General features: G+C 37.8%; 1 pseudogene; it reads left to right on the top strand.

The window, feature by feature from the left end:
• Positions 1-760: 760 nt before the first annotated feature.
• On the top strand, positions 761-18,671 carry LOC129626881 (metalloendopeptidase OMA1, mitochondrial-like; annotated as a pseudogene).
• Positions 18,672-18,882: the final 211 nt, after the last annotated feature.

The raw sequence follows: 18,882 nt of genomic DNA on the forward strand, positions 1-18,882 counted from the left end.
ACAAGCCCATTCTATCTCCATGTATCTATAGTGAACTGTCTATACAGAACACAATAAATACTTTAACAGGTCACTTTCCTTGGTGGCTCAGATAGTAAAGAATCTGACTATAATGCAGGAGACCCAGGTTCAAGACGATCCCCTAAAGAAGGAAATGGCAACCCATGTAAGTATTCTTGCCTGGGAAATCCCATAGATAGGGGAGCCTGGTGGGCTACAGTCCATGGGGTCATAAAGAGTAGGACATGGCTGGACAACTAGCACTAAAATAAAAACAATAATAACTACTGATAATCATGTTTTGTGTTGGTCTTTTTCTTACATTATGTAATATATTAATGACAGCCTTGTAAGGCAAGTGTTATTTTATTAAGTTTTAACATGTGAGGATACTCTGGTCCAAAAGTTGTCATTTCAATAAGAAATAAATACAAGATTTAAACCTGGATTACCTGCCTGTTCTCTTCCCAATATACTTTTCTACCTACCAGATTAGGCTAGATTTATGTTGCAGGAAACAAAGTTGCAAACATATGAGGGATTTGGTATATTATTTTCATCATTTTGTAAGCAGTAAATCTTGGGCACAATTTTTTTTTTTAATTTAATGGTAAAATTGTAGGTACAATGAAGATCAATGGGAAATACATTTATTTTGAATAGGGTAATGTCTAGAATCCTTTAACTCATACAAGAAAGATATTAGTACTTCTTTTCTAGACATATGCTTGAAGATGTTTGCCATGTTTAAAATCTTGGAATGGATTATGATGGTGTTACTGAAACTGGTTTAAATGGAGAGTTGGGATTTGGGGCTTACACCCAGCAGCTTGACTGGTTGAAAGCAAAAGATGTTTATCTAACGTAATCTTGTGACATTCTGCAGACCTGGAATTTGAAGGTGACATATCCTATGTCACAAGTTTACAGCTGCTAACAGCCACAAAATTAGACACTGAGGAAGAGTAAAGGTTGGATGTGGCAACGCTGTTGAATTCAAGGTGATAGCCAATGTGACATTTCTTTGTTTAGTTGTAAGATTTTGAAGATAAATATAGTGAGCCACAAAGTTCTGGACTTGAATTTTTGCCTGAAGGGAATATATCACCTGAAAATTTGATGATTTTAAAATAATTAATCAGTGTATTTTCTACTTGTGAGTTCAGTGAAGGAGTTAAATTCTTCCTGTAGCAGGACAAAAGACAATCTTGTAGCTCTCTGTCCCTCCTTTTGGCTCAGCCAGTTTCTGATTACCTTTTCAGGATAGCAATAGTGAGAATTCACAAAATAGACAAATCTGCTGGAAACTCTGAGTATGAAGATCACTTTGGGCATGAAACACAGAAGGGAGGAATGTTCTGGCACCATTACCACATGTGGTCACAATAACAAAAAAGGGGAAATACAAAAAAAATTATATATATATATATATTCATTATGCAAAATAAAATTCTGTACTGAAATGTTGCTTAGCTTATTTGAAAAATAACAGAGCAGGATGCCTCTGATTTATGGGAAATTTTGGCTTGGCGTTTCTCTCATTTTGAAGAATTTTTAGACTTTCCCTCATATTTAATTATTTAGAAAATTGAAGAATACCAAAGAAAGATTTTGTCCCACTGAGAAAAATCTCAGTATTATACAGTATGTATTACTCTCTTTTTTCACAGAAAAATAGAAACAGATTTATAACTCTTTCCAATCTACCTCTCAAACAGCCAGAATGGCAAGGATCAACATGGCAGAATGACAACCAAAATTGTTCTTCTAATAGAATGTATATTCTGGGGGTAAATACTGAAATAAACAATGAAACAATCAAGAAAATGAGTAAGATAACTTCAAAGTTTTAAGCTATGAAGGAAATAAAATAATGCAGTGTAATAGAGACTGTAATAGAGAATTGAGAGCATTCATTTTCTATTTCTGCATAACAAATTCTCAGAAATCTTGCAATTTAACATAACATGATTTATCAACTCATAATTTTCCTAGATCCAGAATCTGGGCATGAGTTAACTGGGCAATCTGTTCAAGGTCTCATCAAGTTGAAATCAGGATGCAAACTAGAGTACAGTCTCATGTGGAGCTCAGGATCTTCTTCCAAACACATTATTGTTGATGGCAGAGTTCAGTTCTTTGCAATTGTAGGACTAAGGTCCTAATTTCTTACTGGCTGTTGGCCAGAGGTAATCTCAGCATCGTGGAGGCCACCCTGAGGCTTATGTCATTTGACAATCTCTGTAGACTCTCTTACAAAATGATTTTTGTTTCTTCCATATAAATAGATGGATATTTCTGCTTTTCACAGAACTTGCTTGATTATGTTAAGGCCACCCAGAATAATTGACCTTTGGATTAATTTATAGTCAACTTTTTAGAAACTTGAATTATATCTGCATACTGTGTGTGCTAAGTTGCTTCAGTCTTGTCCGACTCTTTGCAATCCTATGGACTGTAGCCCACCAAGCTTCTCTGTCCAAGGGTTTCTCCAGGTAAGAATACTGGAGTGGGTTCTCCAGGGGATTTTCCCAACCCAGGGATCAAATCCACATCTCTTATATCTTCTGAATTGGCACAGGGGGGGTTTACCACTAGCGCCCCTGGGAAGCCTACATCTACGTTCTCCCTTGTGCCAAATAACATGGCATGAATCCTGACAGTGATATTCTAATATATTCACAGATCTTATCCACCCTCAAAGAGAGTGGTTTATACATGGATATGAGTAATTGTTAGTCATCTTAGATTTCTGACTACTGCAGAGGTAAGCCCATAACTTTTAACAAGCATAGCCAAGAAAGACTTCCTAGAAAGTCATATTTGAGTTGAAACTTGAATTCTGGGAAGCAGTCATATAATAATCATAGAAAAAATATTACAGCAGAAGAAATGACTTATGTGAAGCTCTGTCTTTGGAGATAACTTTGTAGGTATAGGAAACATAAAGCCCAAGTGCCAAGGGAAGAAAGACAACATCATGGAGAACCTTCAATTTTTAAGATATTTAATAGGCCACATTGTATGATTCTAGTGAAATTTGAATTCAGTAGGGAGTCCAATAGGAAATATTACGATGATTTAAGCAGTAAAATATCATGATCTATTTCCTTATAAATTTCAAAATCCTTCAGGTTACTTTTCATGAGTACTTTTTATATTTGGTAATTAAAAATGTTCGCAAACTTCAATTACTTAGATGTAATGAAAACATCCTTTGAAAGACAATAAATACCAAACCTCATGAAAGAAGATATAAGTAACAAGTATAGTACTATACGTATTCTAAAAATTGACTTGTAGTAAAAAAAAAAACAAAAACAAAAACAAAAAAAAAACCTTTGCATAAGAGAACTTTAGGCCAAGCTGATTTAATAGTGAATTATACCAAGCATTTAAGAAAGAAAAAGCATAATTCTTTAAAAATTCATCCAGAATATTTAAGAAACAATGCATCCAAATCATTCTATAAGATAGTGTACTTTGCATGCCAAAGCCAGACAAAGATTATCAGTTCAGTTCAGTCGCTCAGTCGTGTCTGACTCTTTGCAACCCCATGCATCTCAGCATGCCAGGCCTCCTTGTCCATTACCAACTCCTGGAGTTCACTCAGACTCACGTCCATCGAGTCAGTGATGCCATCCAGCCATCTCATCCTCTGTCATCCCCTTCTCCTCCTGCCCCCAATCCCTCCCAGCATCAGAGTCTTTTCCAATGAGTCAACTCTTCGCATGAGGTGGCCAAAGTACTGGAGTTTCAGCTTTAGCATCATTCCCTCCAAAGAACACCCAGGGCTGATCTCCTTCAGAATGGACTGGTTGGATCTCCTTGCAGTCCAAGGGACTCTCAAGAGTCTTCTCCAACACCACAGTTCAAAAGCATCAATTCTTTGGCACTCAGCCTTCTTCACAGTCCAACTCTCACATCCATATATGACCACTGGAAAAACCATAGCCTTGACTAGACGAACCTTTGTTGACAAAGTAATGTCTCTGCTTTTGAATATGCTATCTAGGTTGGTCATAACTTTCCTTCCAAAGAGTAAGTGTCTTTTAATTTCATGGCTGAAGTCACCATCTGCAGTGATTTTGGAGCCCCCCAAAATTAAAGTCTGACACTGTTTCCACTGTTTCCCCATCTATTTCGCATGAAGTGATGGAACCGGATGCCATGATCTTCATTTTCTGAATGTTGAGCTTTAAGCCAACTTTCACTCTCCACTTTCACTTTCATCAAGAGGCTTTTTAGTTCCTCTTCACTTTCTGCCATAAGGGTGGTGTCATCTGCATATCTGAGGTTATTGATATTTCTCCCGGCAATCTTGATTCCAGCTTGTGTTTCTTCCAGTCCAGCGTTTCTCATGATGTACTCTGCATAAAAGTTAAATAAGCAGGGTGACAATATACAGCCTTGACGTACTCCTTTTCCTATTTGGAACCAGTCTGTTGTTCCACGTCCAGTTCTAACTGTTGCTTCCTGACCTGCATACAGATTTCTCAAGAGGCAGGTCAGGTGGTCTGGTATTCCCATCTCTTTCAGAATTTTCTACAGTTAATTGTGATCCACACAGTCAAAGGCTTTGGCATAGTTACTAAAGCAGAAATAGATGTTTTTCTGGAACTCTCTTGCTTTTTCTATGATCCAGCAGATTATAAGAGAAAGAAATTACAGGCTTGCATTTCTTATGAATATATATCCAAAGATTCTTAATGCAGTTTTGTTAAGTCAAATCACATATAAAAAGGATAATACATCATGATCAAAATTGTTCTATCACACTAATGCCAGATTGGTTTACTATTTTAATAATTGACCTCATCAATTTAATTAACCACATTAAGAGGCTAAAAAATATGACTCTCTCAGTAGGTGTAGAGAAAAATGTATCATAATCCAGTATCAATTCCTGGAAAAAGAGTCTCATTAATCTAGAAACAGAAGTCATATTCCTTAGTCTAATAAAGGGCATTTGTGAAAATCATAGAATTCATACCACACTTAATGATAAAATATTCAAATTATTTTCCTTTAAAGTTAGGAATGGACAAAGATACTCAGTCTTATCATTTCTATTCAATATTGTAATAGATGTTTTAGCCAGTGAAGAAAAAGATAATGACTTGAGTGACTATATATATATATATATATATATAGAATAAAAAAAAAAAGCTTTAATTTTTCTCTTCCCTGAAGATCACCAGCTTGTTTAGATGTGCACGTATGATAGTCAGTCTTCTTTAGAATAAGGTTGGCATTGGCCTCACCCTTATTGGGTAAAATGAAATGAAACATTATTATGTTTTTCCTTAAATAGCTGAGGTAAAGGTAAAGAAGGAAAGAAAATGGTGCATGGTGGATGACAGTGGAACCTGCTGATAAGAAAAGCACATTTATTTTCTTGTTTCCAGCAGCTATGCTGCTGGACATCATTTAGTATTTTAAAGATGCTTTATCTTTTGTCTCCTGTTTTTTTAAAAAAAGCAAACAGTATTTATTAAATTTAGACTAAAAGTTCAGTTCAGTTCAGTTGCTCAGTTGTGTCTGGCTCTTTGTGACCCCATGGACTGCAGCATGCCAGGCCTCCCTGTCCATCACCAACTCCCTGAGTTTACTCAAACTCATGTCCATTGAGTCGGTGATGTCAGCCAACCATCTCATCCTCTGTTGTCTGCTTCTCCTCCTGCCCTCAATCTTTCCCAGCATCAGGTTCTTTTCCAATGAGTCAGTTCTTCACATCAGGTGGCCAAATTACTGGAGTTTCAGTTTCAACATCAGTCCTTCCAATGAATATTCAATAATGATTTCCTTTAGGATGGACTGGCTGAATCTCCTTGCTGTCCAAGGGACTCTCAAGAGTCTTCTTCAACACCACAGTTAAAAAGCATCAATTCTTTGGTGCTCAGCTTTCTTTATAGTCCAACTCTCACATCCATACATACCACTGGAAAAACCATAGCCTTGACTAGATGGACCTTTGTTGGCAAAATAATGTCTCTGCTTTTTAATATGTTGTCTAGGTTGGTCATAACTTTTCTTCCAAGACTAAAAGTATTAGTGTATAAAAGTTATTCATATTATTTTTAATCTTGTTTAATCATATCTATCCTATAATGTAGGTATTACTAACTTATATTTCATTTTCTAACTTTAATGTGGCAGAGATCATAAGTGGCATAGCTATAACTTGATCCCAGTTCCTTTGATTTCAATTCCCCTGCATGTTCTCATACACAAACATCTTGCTACCTATGTCAGTGCTTTGAGCTTTCTCCAGCCAAAATTTTAAATATGGATAATTGCTGCTTCTAATATAGCTGTATTAAAGCAGTTTTAAAATTAAATGAACTAGAAAATATATATTAAGTCATATATGTGTGGATTTTGCAATATCCTTTCATTTTCAGCCTGAAATAGAATCTTTGAAGTAGAATGTTTTTATATCCCCTTGCTTTTTCTATGCTACAATTTTTATAAATATCCTTGGTCTGTGTTCTAACTCTAATAGTCTAGGAATATAATATAGAAGATATAAATTATACATTGGATATCATGATATTACAGAGCACCCCAGGTGGCCTGGTGGATCAAACACAAGATTAAGTGTCAAGAAATCTGAGTGAAGTAACTCTTGCTATTACAATGCTTACTTTTTCTTTCTTCTCTTTTTTCTCTATATTCCTTTTCTTTTCATTTTTTTCTTATTTTTAAAACTGCATAAGCCTTCTTTCCAGGCAACTTCTTTAACTAGTATCATTTCCTCAGCTCCATCCGTTAGGAAATCGGCCAGTAAAAACACTCTGACTTCATTCTCTGATTTTACCATGAGAAATTTTTCATTTTCTCCAAAGTATCTCCTTCTTGAGCTTGTCTTTCAAACAATCCTTGTTAATGTAAATAACTGACAAAGCAACAAGCATACCAGGCATTTAGGAAGATGATAAATAAACTAAATATATATTAGCTTTGCTTCCATTTCTATTGCCTTGAAAATTTTATCTCATAATCTTCTCTGTCACTACATTATGAGCTAAATGCAAAAGGAAGAAGGGAAACAATTGCTTTTAGCACTTACTATTTGCCCTTTGCTTCAGATTTTCCCCTTGTAAGAAGAGATATTAATGATTTTGAACAATATAAAAATAGTTTCATAGACTAGAATCAGTGGCCCAACTAGTAGACTTAAAAGACATGAATGGATTTGTTAAGACTATATTCAAAGTACACAGACACTATATGCAATTTATTTCTTATAGAACTTACAATTCTCTTAATTTCTATTATATGAATTTAACAGATAACAAGAGACTCAAAGAAAATCATCCAAATGAGTAATGCCAATGCTAAAATTGGAAAATTTAGGTCTCTCTGACATCAAAAACCCTTATTAGCAACATGATCTTTGACATGTGCTTTGAGCTTCAAATTTCTCAGCTGGAAAGGAAGGTGGATGGTGGTCACTCATTTCATTCTCAAGTCTTTACCGAGTTATAAGCACAGAAATGACATGTAACCTAGTAAGGTGGCAAGTATTCACATAATCATACTGAAAATGAATAGCTAGAAACTGATTTCAGATATTCTGGAAGAGAGAAATGTGATTCTATGTTTTATCCCCATGTACACAAGAAATATTTGAAATAGGGATGGTCAGGGAAGACTTTCCTGAAAAATTTGCTTTTCAGTTCACATCTGGAGCATAAGAGGAAATTAACTAAACAAAGGGGGAGAGGGTGGGCAAGTTCCCCTTGGGAAGTCCTGAAAGAGAAAACAATGGGAGAAGGTACTGGTGGTGAGAGGAGCATGGTTTTTTCAAGGACCCGAGCTTTGTCAATGGAACTGGATGAGGTATAAGAGAGGTTCCCTCAACAAACTCTTTCTAACCAATGTGGTTGTTCTGTGGCTTAAAGTCAAACAGAGGCAAAGCTAACCAGCGGAAAGTGCTTTGTAGATGAGAAATCACTATGTTGACGTGAAGATTTGTGGAAGTTTGCTGATTTCTTATTTTAAAAGACTATAACATTTCCCCTAAACTATTCTTAAAGTCTTAGCACTGAGTGGAATCTTTTCAGGGCGTGAAATTGGGGTTTATGGAGGAGCTTCTGTTTCCACAGTGACAGAGCTGGAGACAATTCTTAACAGACATCAGCTTAACACTTGTGGTGAAAATATGCTTCAAAGTATTAAATATGCAGCCTCTGGCTGTTTCTAAAGAGGCTACCCTCCGAATGACGATTGTGCATTTGTAGGTTGATGATTATAAAAGTGGGCTTCTTTAGCTGAAGTGGGGAGAGCTAGAGAAACCCAGTTGTTTCATAAGACAGAGGACAGAGAAGAATTCTCCCCACTGCTAAGTGAAGGAAGAACAGGAGAGAAACGTGTAAGCTGGTGACTGATGGTTTGGTAGGTGAGTGTTCCTGTGGCAAAAGACAACAAATGTCCGTCTAGTCAAAGCTATGTTTTTTCCAGTAGTAATGTACGGAGGTGAGTGCTAGACAACAAAGAAGGTTAAATGCTGAAGAATTGATGCTTTTGAACTGTGGGGCTGGAGAAAACTCTTGAGAGTCCTTGGACAGCAAAGAGATCAAATCAGTCAATCCTAAAGGAAATTAACCCTGAATATTCATTGAAAGGACTGATGCAGAAGCTGACGCTCTGATACTTTGGCCACCTGATGCAAAGAGCCATTGGAAAAGACCCTGATGCTGGAAAAGACTGAGAACAGAAAGGGGTGACAGAGGATGAGATGGTTGGATGGTATCACTGACTCATTGGGCATGAATTTGAGCAAACTCCAGCAGATAGTGAAGGACAAAGAAGCCCAACATTCTGTAGTCCATGGGGTTGCAAAGAGTGGGACACAACTTAGCAACTGAACAGCAATAAGTAGGAAAGAATTTTCTACCTGAAAATCTTGCCCACCTTCCTCCCAGGTTTGTTGTCTGGTGAGGACTGCACCACACCCTCTCCCCAGTGCCAGAGATGGAGATAGAGACTTGTCTCCTTCCTTAAAAAAATTTTTTTTTAATTGGAGGATGATCACTTTAGAATGGTGTTGGTTTCTGCCTTATAACAACTCAAATTACCCGTAAGTATATAATATATCCAGGGCTTCCTAGTTGACAGCTAGTTGTACAGTAATCCACCTGCTGATGCAAAAGGCATTAGAGACGTGGTTCAATCCCTGCATTGGGAAGATCCCCTGGAGGAGGGCATGGCAACCCACTCCAGTATTCTTCCCTGGAGATTTCCATGGACTGAGAAACCTGGCAGGCTATAGTCCATAGTGTAGCACAGAGAGACACGACTGAATTAACATAATACACACGTAACCATGAAGCTGGTGACTGTGCCGTTCCTGCTTTATGTTAGATTAGACAATCTTCATTCCTTCAAAAGCTTTGCTTAGATCATATTCAATGTGTTAAATAATGTGCTGAGGGTTTTAAGAAAAAAAAATATAGGCTCTGTTTTAGGGAAGTACAGACATATTTGGGATTTCCTGATATGTCAGTTGGTAGAGAATCTGCCTGTAATGCAGGAGACCCTGGTTGGATTTCTGGGCCAGGAAGATCTGCTGGAGAAGGGATAGGAAACCCACTCAAGTATTTTTGGGCTTCCTTTGTGGCTCAGATGGTAAAGAATCCGCCTGCAATGTGGGAGACCTGGGCTCAATCCCTGGGTTGGGAAGATCCCCTGGAAAAGGGAAAGGCTACCCACTCCAGTATTCTTGCCTGGAGAATTTCATGGACTGTATAGTCCATGGGGTCGCAAAGAGTTGGACACAACTGAGTGACTTTCACTTTCACAGACATATTCAGTATACGTATGTGCTCAGTCACTTCAGCCATGTCTGACTGTTTGCGACCCTTTGGGTCCTCCTCCAGGGGATCTTCCAGACCCAGGGATTGAACCCATGTCTCCTGCATCTCCTTCACTGCAGGTGGATTTTTGCCCACTGAGCCACCTGGGAAGCCCATATTAAGTACACATGACATAAATGCCACTACTACTTTCATTCTTATAGCAGACTTCATGAGTCAATTACAGAACAGTGCTGGCAAAATCTGTCTCAGCATAGTGTAACTGATTACACCGTTGGTTTAAATGGTAAAACTTTCTTCCAGTGTCACTGCAGAAACATTCATGACTATATTACTGTGTTCCTGCATTGTTTTTGAAGTCCACTGGATTGCCCAGTTTCTGCTACATGAATATACACACCAAGAAAGGATAAGTTCTCTAAAAATATTTTATTTTTTCTCCTATCAGTCTTATATTTGGCATCCTAAGTGGCTTCCTGCCACAAATGCCCAATTTCTGACATTTCTAGTGCCTTTCACATTGTGAAGTCTGCAAATGACTTTAAGAAAGAGTTGCATGGATATTAAAGACAAGATTTTTGCTTCTGGTATGAGGATTACAATCTCTTTCACTCAAGTGTGTCTTCAGCGAGAATTTATGGAGTGCTTTGAATATTCATTGGAAGGACTGATGCTGAAGCTGAAGCTCCAATACTTGGGCTACGTGATGCGAAGAACTGACTCATTGGAAAAGACCCTGATGCTGGGAAAGATTGAAGGCAGGAGGAGAAGAGAATGACAGAGGATTGAGATGGTTGGATGGCATCACTGACTTGATGGACATGAGTTTGAGCAAGCTCCAGGAGTTGGTGAAGGACAGGGAAGCCCAGCATACTGCAGTCCATGGGGTCGTAAAGAGTTGGATATGACTGAGTGACTGAACTGAATTTCTGTATATTGGACACTGCAGATTCGGGGACAATGAGAAACCATTTTTGACATCAGTTTAATGAAGGAGATGTGTATGAAAATAAAAACCAATCATAAGAAAGCAAGACTGGAGGAACATACAAAGTTCTAGAGAATCCAGGGAAGAAAAAGATTAATTCTGCCAGAAATCATCATAAAATGTGTCAAAAGGAAGGAATATTTGAGCTGGATCTTGAAGGGTAAGCAGAGTGTTGTAGACTGAGAGGATGAACACTAGCTTTTTAAGGCAAAGAACGATAGGAGAGCTGAATACACTGAGGTTTGAAAATGCATTATACAAAACAAGGCTGATAAAATTGTTTGGGCTAGATTATGAACAGACTCAAATTCCAGGTTCATAATACTATAAATGAAAAAGCAAATAATATCCCTGACTTGTTTATTAACATTATTTCCATTTTGTGTATTTTCTAGGCTGATTAAATGTCCACAAGCCAAGGAACTATTGGTTCATGCCACTAAATGCCCTAGTTCATCAACATGGGAAATCTTTTGTGACCTCCCAGAAAGAAAAGGAAATCAAGGAAAGGAGGAAGGAAGGGAAAAAGAAAAGGAGGGAAAGAGGAATGGAGAGAAAGTGAGAGTGATGAAGATAGAGAGAAATCATAACTAAAAGAAAAAGACAAAGAGGAGAAAGTAGAGCGGGAAAGAAAACGTAAGAAATCATTTGGGTTCACTGCCAATAAGAGTTAGGAAAGCTGATTTCTTAAGATAAACTGAAGTAAAACAAAATATGCTCCATATGTTGAAACTGTATACTTAGTTTGAGATAAACAAAAACATGTTTGGAGAATAGCTGCCATAATTAAAAAGAAATTAAAAGAAAGAAAGAAAAACCATCTGGGGATAAATATATATTTAAACACACACACAGACAGAAACACACAGTGATTCCAAAACTTGAAGTTTTTCTTGATTTAAGTAAACTCTCCTGTTGCAAAAAGGCATTGCATCAGTTTTTGCCCAAACCCCATGTTCCACACTGGAGCTCTACAGAGCTACTCAGCATTACTCAAACACGAGAAGACCTTTCCAAAGCCTATCCTTTGCTCCTGCTTTCTTCCTTGCTATGAATGCATTTTTCCTTTTGCCTGACTCTGACTCACTCCCGAGTGCCCAACTCAGATGTCACCTACTCCCAGCAGTGTGCCAGACACCCAGCAAGGTTGATGATGTCTTATTCATCTGTGAACTCTAGCATGTCTATCAGTTTCCTGTGGCTGCCGTAGTAAAATACTGCAAACTGGGTTCTTAACACAATAGTTTGTTGTTTCACAATTCTGGAGGCTAGAAGTCTGAGACCAGGTTCAAAATCAGGTTTGGGTACATCTAAGGACTTTGAGGAAGAGTCTAGTCTCCAATGTCCTTCTAGCTTCTAATGATGGCTGCAATCTTTTGTATTCTTTGGACTATAGTTGCATCACTCCAGTCTCAGGCTTCATCTTCACATGGTGTTCTCTCTGTGTCTCTTGTGTCTTCATGTGGCCACCTTCTTATAAGGATACCAGTTGTGTTGGGTTAGGGCCCCACTCTATTCCAGCATGACCTGGTTTTAATTTATAAGTCACATCTAAGACCATCTTATTTCCAACAGACTTGAATTCACTTTCTGAGGTAATGAGGAGTAGAACTTCAACTTATCCTTTGAGGGACATAATTCAACTCATAGCAACAAGACTACTCCACATCTGGTTGCACTGAAAAATTCAGATGCTTGCCTGTTTGTGTCCCCAGTCCCCAAAGAAGTTGATAAGAAACTCCATTTCAAGAAATATATAGGTATATATGTGTATACATATGTACATATGTATATATGTGTGTGTGTGTGTGTGTATATATATATATATATATATATAGTTTCCATGACTCAGCATAGTTAATTTAATAAATTCATAGTTCATATCTTCCAAATTGAGTTAGAGTATTTCTTATTAAAGCTACAAGGAAGGGACTTCCCTGATGGTCCAGTGGTTAAGAATCCACCTTCCAACACCTTCCAAGGCAGGTGACGTAGGTTTGATCCCTGGTTGCGGAACTAATATCCCCCAGGCTAGGGGACAACAAAGCCTGTTCTTCACAACTACTGAGCCTAGAATCCACATGCCTCAACTAAGACTAGATGCAGCCAAATAAATAAGTATTTTTAAATAAAGCTCAAAGGAGGTTAGGAGGCAGTTAAATCTACACTTAAGGGAAAACACATAGCACATGGTGACATCCTTTTCATTACACTCCTCAAAGAGATATTGTCTGTTAAAGTGGGCCATGTGGCACAGGAGAATCCTCACCTGGAGTCACCTAAAGGGATGAGATCCCTGGGAAAAAGACCCATGTTTAAATGTAGTTCTGTCTAGGTCGCTATGCAGTATTGATACTATCACTTCTCTGTTTGCCTCAGCTTATCCTCAGAAGATGACAGCTAGACAAGAAAGAGTGATTTAAAGAGGCATAAGAACTCTCTTTTCAAATGAAATCTTTCTCAAAGCCCCAATTTAAAAAGCAGATTTTTGTGAGGCTGCCTGAGACCAGGTGAAGAAAGTGAGCCTGAATGCCACTGGATTAGTCATCCCCAGGATGATTTCTCCACAAGAAGTTCCAAAGAATTCTGGGAACACAGATTTAAAACTACTCAGTCAAATGAAAGTCTTTGGTATATAGTATATATACTATATATAGTATATAGCTTTGGTATATAGTCACAGACATAGACGGTCATCCATTAAAAAAAAAAAAGGAAAGAAGAAATAGGAAGAGAGAACAAAAGGGAGGAAGAGGAGAGGAAGGAGAAGAGGAAAGAAGAGGAAAGATGGAAAATGTATTAGAAAATAAGATACTAGGGGGGGAATTGTAAAGACGGCCAAAGATCTTGAACAAAACTTTTCATAGCCATAAAAATATCCTCTCCTAGTCTATCTTGGTACTCATACAGTGAATTCTAAATTAAGTTAGTCTTATTTTGTACCTGCACATTGTTGTTTTTAGCCACATTATAACTGTATGATCACAAAGGCAATACAGTCTAAAGGAGAAACAGAGAATGTGGACAACTATATGCAAACTTCAGCTAGTAGATCAAAAGAAGATGGGTTTGTTGTACTCAAGTTAGTCATATCTAAAATAACTTTACCATAACTACTTTGCATTTTTTTGCCCTAGCAGTCATAAATTGTGTTCCCAGGGAACACAGTTTGTTGTAGGCTTCTTTTCCTTGGTGAATGCTAAACCTTCATTTTGACATAACCGTCTCTTATCCTCAACCTGTATTCTTCTTTCCAAATGTAACTTAGCATTCTTTAGGAAGCCTTCTCTGAACACCCATGTCCAACTAACTTCAGTCTCCTCCATGTGCCTCTGTGTATCATCTGTATCTTGATAGAATTGAAACCTTCGTACTATCACTCTGAATTGCAGTCTGTTCAATTGCTGCTTATGTACAACAGTGAGTTCTTCTGGAGCAGTCTCAGTTGTGTCTTAGTGCCCCTGTCCCAGCACTTACTCACGGTGCCAGGCACATGATGGGTGTTATAAATGGTTGCTGAATGCATGAATTACTGTAAAGGAGAGTATGTTTCAAACTGTTTTAAAGTTTTCAGGTAATCTTGGAAAAGTATCAAGATGAGAGTGGGCATAATTTGAATGTCAGTATTCTATTTAATTTGTACAAGAGAAATGAAATATTGCAGTCAAATGTCTAGTGGCTTTATATTCCCAATTCAACAGTCATAAAGAGGGAACACAGAAAATGAACTTTTCTTTCAAACTTATCTTGGAAATTAGCCCAAGAGCCAAATGTTTTATTTTAATGGTATGTTTCTTCTCTCAGACCACAACTAGTAAACATTTCAGATCACACATACACACAATGTTTGTTTGTATTTACTGTAATTCCCTATGCAACTCCAGATGCTTGGACCATTTAGGCATCTAATACATGTTTGATGAATTAAAGAATAAATGAAGGGACCCTTGAATAAAATGAGCTTAGATTCTGACATCCATTAGCAAGCTGTTACCAGTTTTCATCTGTCTAGTTTAAATGTAGGCCATCCATTTGGAGAGAGGGAATGGAAAAACACAATACAAAGGACTGATCTGTTCAATGCTTTTGAATCAATAATTAAAATATAATCACTTATAAAACATTTGCTACAGCATGATGGAGAAAACTGGATTCTGACTTTGACTTTGTCCCCATATTGCTATGTGAGATTAACATTTTTACCTAACAAGATTGAGCTTGGTTCCATCTACATTAATATATTCAGATTTATAGGACAAAGATCATATTTTCTTTAAATCTGATATAGTCTAGTATGATTCTGATATGATTATATATGTGATTGGACCATGACAGTATGTGTACATCCCAGGGAGCCTTTTAATTTGGTATCTTTGGTAGACAGGTATCATCTTAAAGTTTTATCTTAAAGAAATAAAATATTGTTTCTTTGATTAATTTCTAAGGAAAGTTGCTGGAAAAAATTCATCCTCTGTGCCTCAGGCAACATACCTCTGGCTCCATACTTCTATTGCACTCTATATTCAAAAGATCTGTCATTAAGTGTAGACCTTCTTAGAGGAAAGTTTTATTGAATATGATTTGAAAGTAGAATATGGCTCTTGGAATGGGAATGGCAAAAGATCTTACTTCCTATCTTATCAAATGTTTCTTCCAATTATGTCTCATACTGCCCTGAGAATTCTGGCAAATCAAGCATTCTTTACCTCCTTACACTTCCCACTCACTTTTTAAATTATTTCCCTGATTGATGTCAGGGTGACATGCCATGTCTGATCATGTATTTATAAACCAGCTTAAAGCTCAGAGTGCTTTCATCTGCATTATCTTGATGGAGCCTCACAAGTCTTAGGAGATGTAGCTCATGAAATAGATAGCTGCTTGTTTCTCAAATAGGAAATTGAGGCTCAGAGCTTTCAAGATTTATGAAAGGATAGATAATGAAAACAGATGGAATTGTGCCTTGAATCTGAGCATTTAATTTCTGGTTCAGGGGTTATTGACTATGCCTTAGTGCTTTAATGGGCATTCAAGAAACAGCTTTCCTCATTCATACATTCTTTCTTCCAATATATTTACTGAACATCTATTATTTGCAGGTATTGTGTCTGGTGTTGGTGTTATAATGGGAATTAAGCCAAACCTCTTTATTTCATTGAGTTTTTACTAAGGGAGAAAAAGAGACAATTACAAAGCTTACTATCTCACTGAGAAGAGCACATAAACAAACACAACTACTAATTGGAGGGACTCATCACTCTTGTCACTGTTTGGATAAATCAAGCAAAAGAAGGTATGCTTCAGACTGGTCCAGTGATTAAGATGTGGCCTTCTAAAACAGAGGACATGGGATTGATCCCTGATCAGGGAATTAAGGGCTTCCCTAGTGGCTCAGAAGTAAAGAATCTGCCTGCAATGCAGGAGACATGGGTTCATCCCTGGGTTAGGAAGATCCCTTGGAGGAGGAAATGGCCAACCATTCCAACATTCTTGCCTGGAGAATCCCAAGGACAGAGGAGACTGGTGGGCCATAGGGTCACAAAGACTCACACACGATTGAAGTGACTGAGCACACATGCCCGCAGGAACTCAGATCGCATATGCTGTGGGGCAACTAAGCCTGCAACTGAGCCTGAACTCTCTGCAGTCCACAACTAGAGAGACACCTACATGCTGCAACAAGAGCCCGTGTGCTGCAACTAAGACCTGATGAAGCCAAATACAGTTTTTAAAGATCAAAAAAGAAAGATAAGCACCTGTAAACTGCACCTGTGAACTGCAGTCTGATAAATTGTGCTTTCTTCTGATTTAATCCACTGACCAACTGGAGAAAATGTAACACACTAGCTATAATCAGTGCTTTTGAATTGGGGTACTGGAGAAGATTCTTGAGAGTCCCTTGGACTGCAAGGAGATCAAATCAGTCAATCCTAAAGGAAATCAACCCTGAATATTCATTGAAAGGACTGATGCTAAAGCTGAAGCTCCAATACTTCAGCCACCTGATGGGAAGAACTGACTCAGAAAAGACTCTGATGCTGGGAAAGGTTGATGGCAGGAGGAGAAGGGGACGACAGAGGATAAGGTGGTTGGATGGCATCACTGGTTCAATGGACATGAGTTTCAGCAAACTCCAGGAGATAGTAAAGGACAGGGAGGCCTGGTGTTGCAAAGAATCGGACATGACTTAGCGACTGAACAACAAACCATACAGCAAGTACCGAGGCCTGGGAATAAATCAGTGTGATAAGTTTCCTTTTCTGCTTGGAAATTTTTATTTCTATAGGACTTTCAGTAACAAAAGAACAGTATGCCTCTTGAGTACCAAAAGCAAGGAAATTTGGAGGACTACCCAAAAATTACTGCATTGAATGACTCTTTTTCAAGGCAGCCACAGATAAAAGAAGTTGTGTTCATCCGTGCTCTTTCAAAATTGTCTCCTCCAAATTGTTCTCCCATAAGAGACATCAGGAGTTTCCTCATTTCACGGTTTCAACTTGTCCAATTCCTCTCTTGATAATTCTTAAATCAGTGTAGAAACTACTTGTAATCATTGTAAGTATTCTTGGGTATAAGGAAATGGTGGCAAACGTTTCCTCCTAACAAGAAGGAACTATTTAAAGAATGTGTAAGGAAGACAAAAATGGAAGTTATTATTTGGGTTACTACTTGTAATGGCTTTATTTCACTCAACTGAAAGTAAGTCCAATCATGGGAAACAGCAAGCTACTATAACTGGGGAAAGAACATCTCAGAATTATATCAGAACTGGAATATTTTGATGGAAGAATTTTAAAATGATATGCTGAGAAAGAGGACCAAACTCTCAATCCTTCTTTCCCCCGCCTTCTCCCCTTTGGTTTTTGGGATTAGCAAATGCAAACTAGCATATATAGAATGAATAACTAGCAAGGCCCTACTGTATAGCACAGGGAATTATATTCTGTATCCTGTCATAAATCATAATGGACAAGAAATGAAAAAGAACCTATTTATATAACTGAATTACTTTGCTGTATAGCAGAAATTAATACAACATGGTAAATCATCTATACTTCAACAAAATAGGAAAGAAAAAAAAAAGAAAGACACACAATACTTCACCGTTAAGGACAAGACACGGTTTATCATGTAACTGAATGTGATAAAGATATTCTAGGGATCTCTGAGATCAACTGGATTATTCATGTGGTTGATTCCCCAGATAAAAACTTTCGTGATTCCAATTTTAGTATATGTGCTGCCAAAGTCAGCACTTCTTTTGTAATTCCAAATGGACAAATATTTATCTTCACTAGGTTTTTACATAGTGTAACTGGTATTCATCAAGTTTTCTTCCTTCCAGGCTATGAAATAGAACATGCAGTACTTGGGCAGCCTGCACTAAAAGACTAGCTTGGCTGATTTATTGGATTTCTTAGGTTTGATTTTTCACACAGTGAGCTGGGCCATTTGTCCTTGAGATAGTTTGACACTTTGGGGAAAATCTATATTGCAGGAGCATATGTTTGATTGACCGTACAGTAAGACATTGGAGGCTGAAACTGACAAAATTGGACCACAGCTTGCTGCAAAGCCTTGTGTGGATGTCAGGGCCAGGCCAGTGTTTTGACAGCAGATGGAATTTGCAGGTAGCCTCCACGGTCTTCTCAAGTTGCCAGAAAGGGTATGGAATACCCTTTTCATGAAAATTGAGCTGACAGATGTGTACCGCTGGTTCTCTGTAATGACCTACCACTTTCTGGACCAGACCCTCAGTTGCTATTCAAACTCAGCTTGAAACATTTTTTTTTTCTTTGAAGAATCAGGCAGAGAAGACCTAAATATCACTGTTTTTAAAAATGTATACACTTCCCATTTAAAAACAGAAGCAAATATCATTAACATTTAGAGTTGAAGGAAAAGCTTGAAGTTAATTTAAAATGTTTAAATTAACATGACACATGACACTTCCCAGGTGGTGCAATGGTAAAAGAATACTCCTGCCAATACAAGAGACGCACGTTCAGTCCCTGGGTTGGGGTAATCCCCTGGAGGAGGGCATGGCAACCCACTCTATTATCCTTGCCTGGA

Source organism: Bubalus kerabau, chromosome 14 (genome assembly GCF_029407905.1).
Source record: "Bubalus kerabau isolate K-KA32 ecotype Philippines breed swamp buffalo chromosome 14, PCC_UOA_SB_1v2, whole genome shotgun sequence".
NCBI lineage: Eukaryota > Metazoa > Chordata > Mammalia > Artiodactyla > Bovidae > Bubalus > Bubalus kerabau.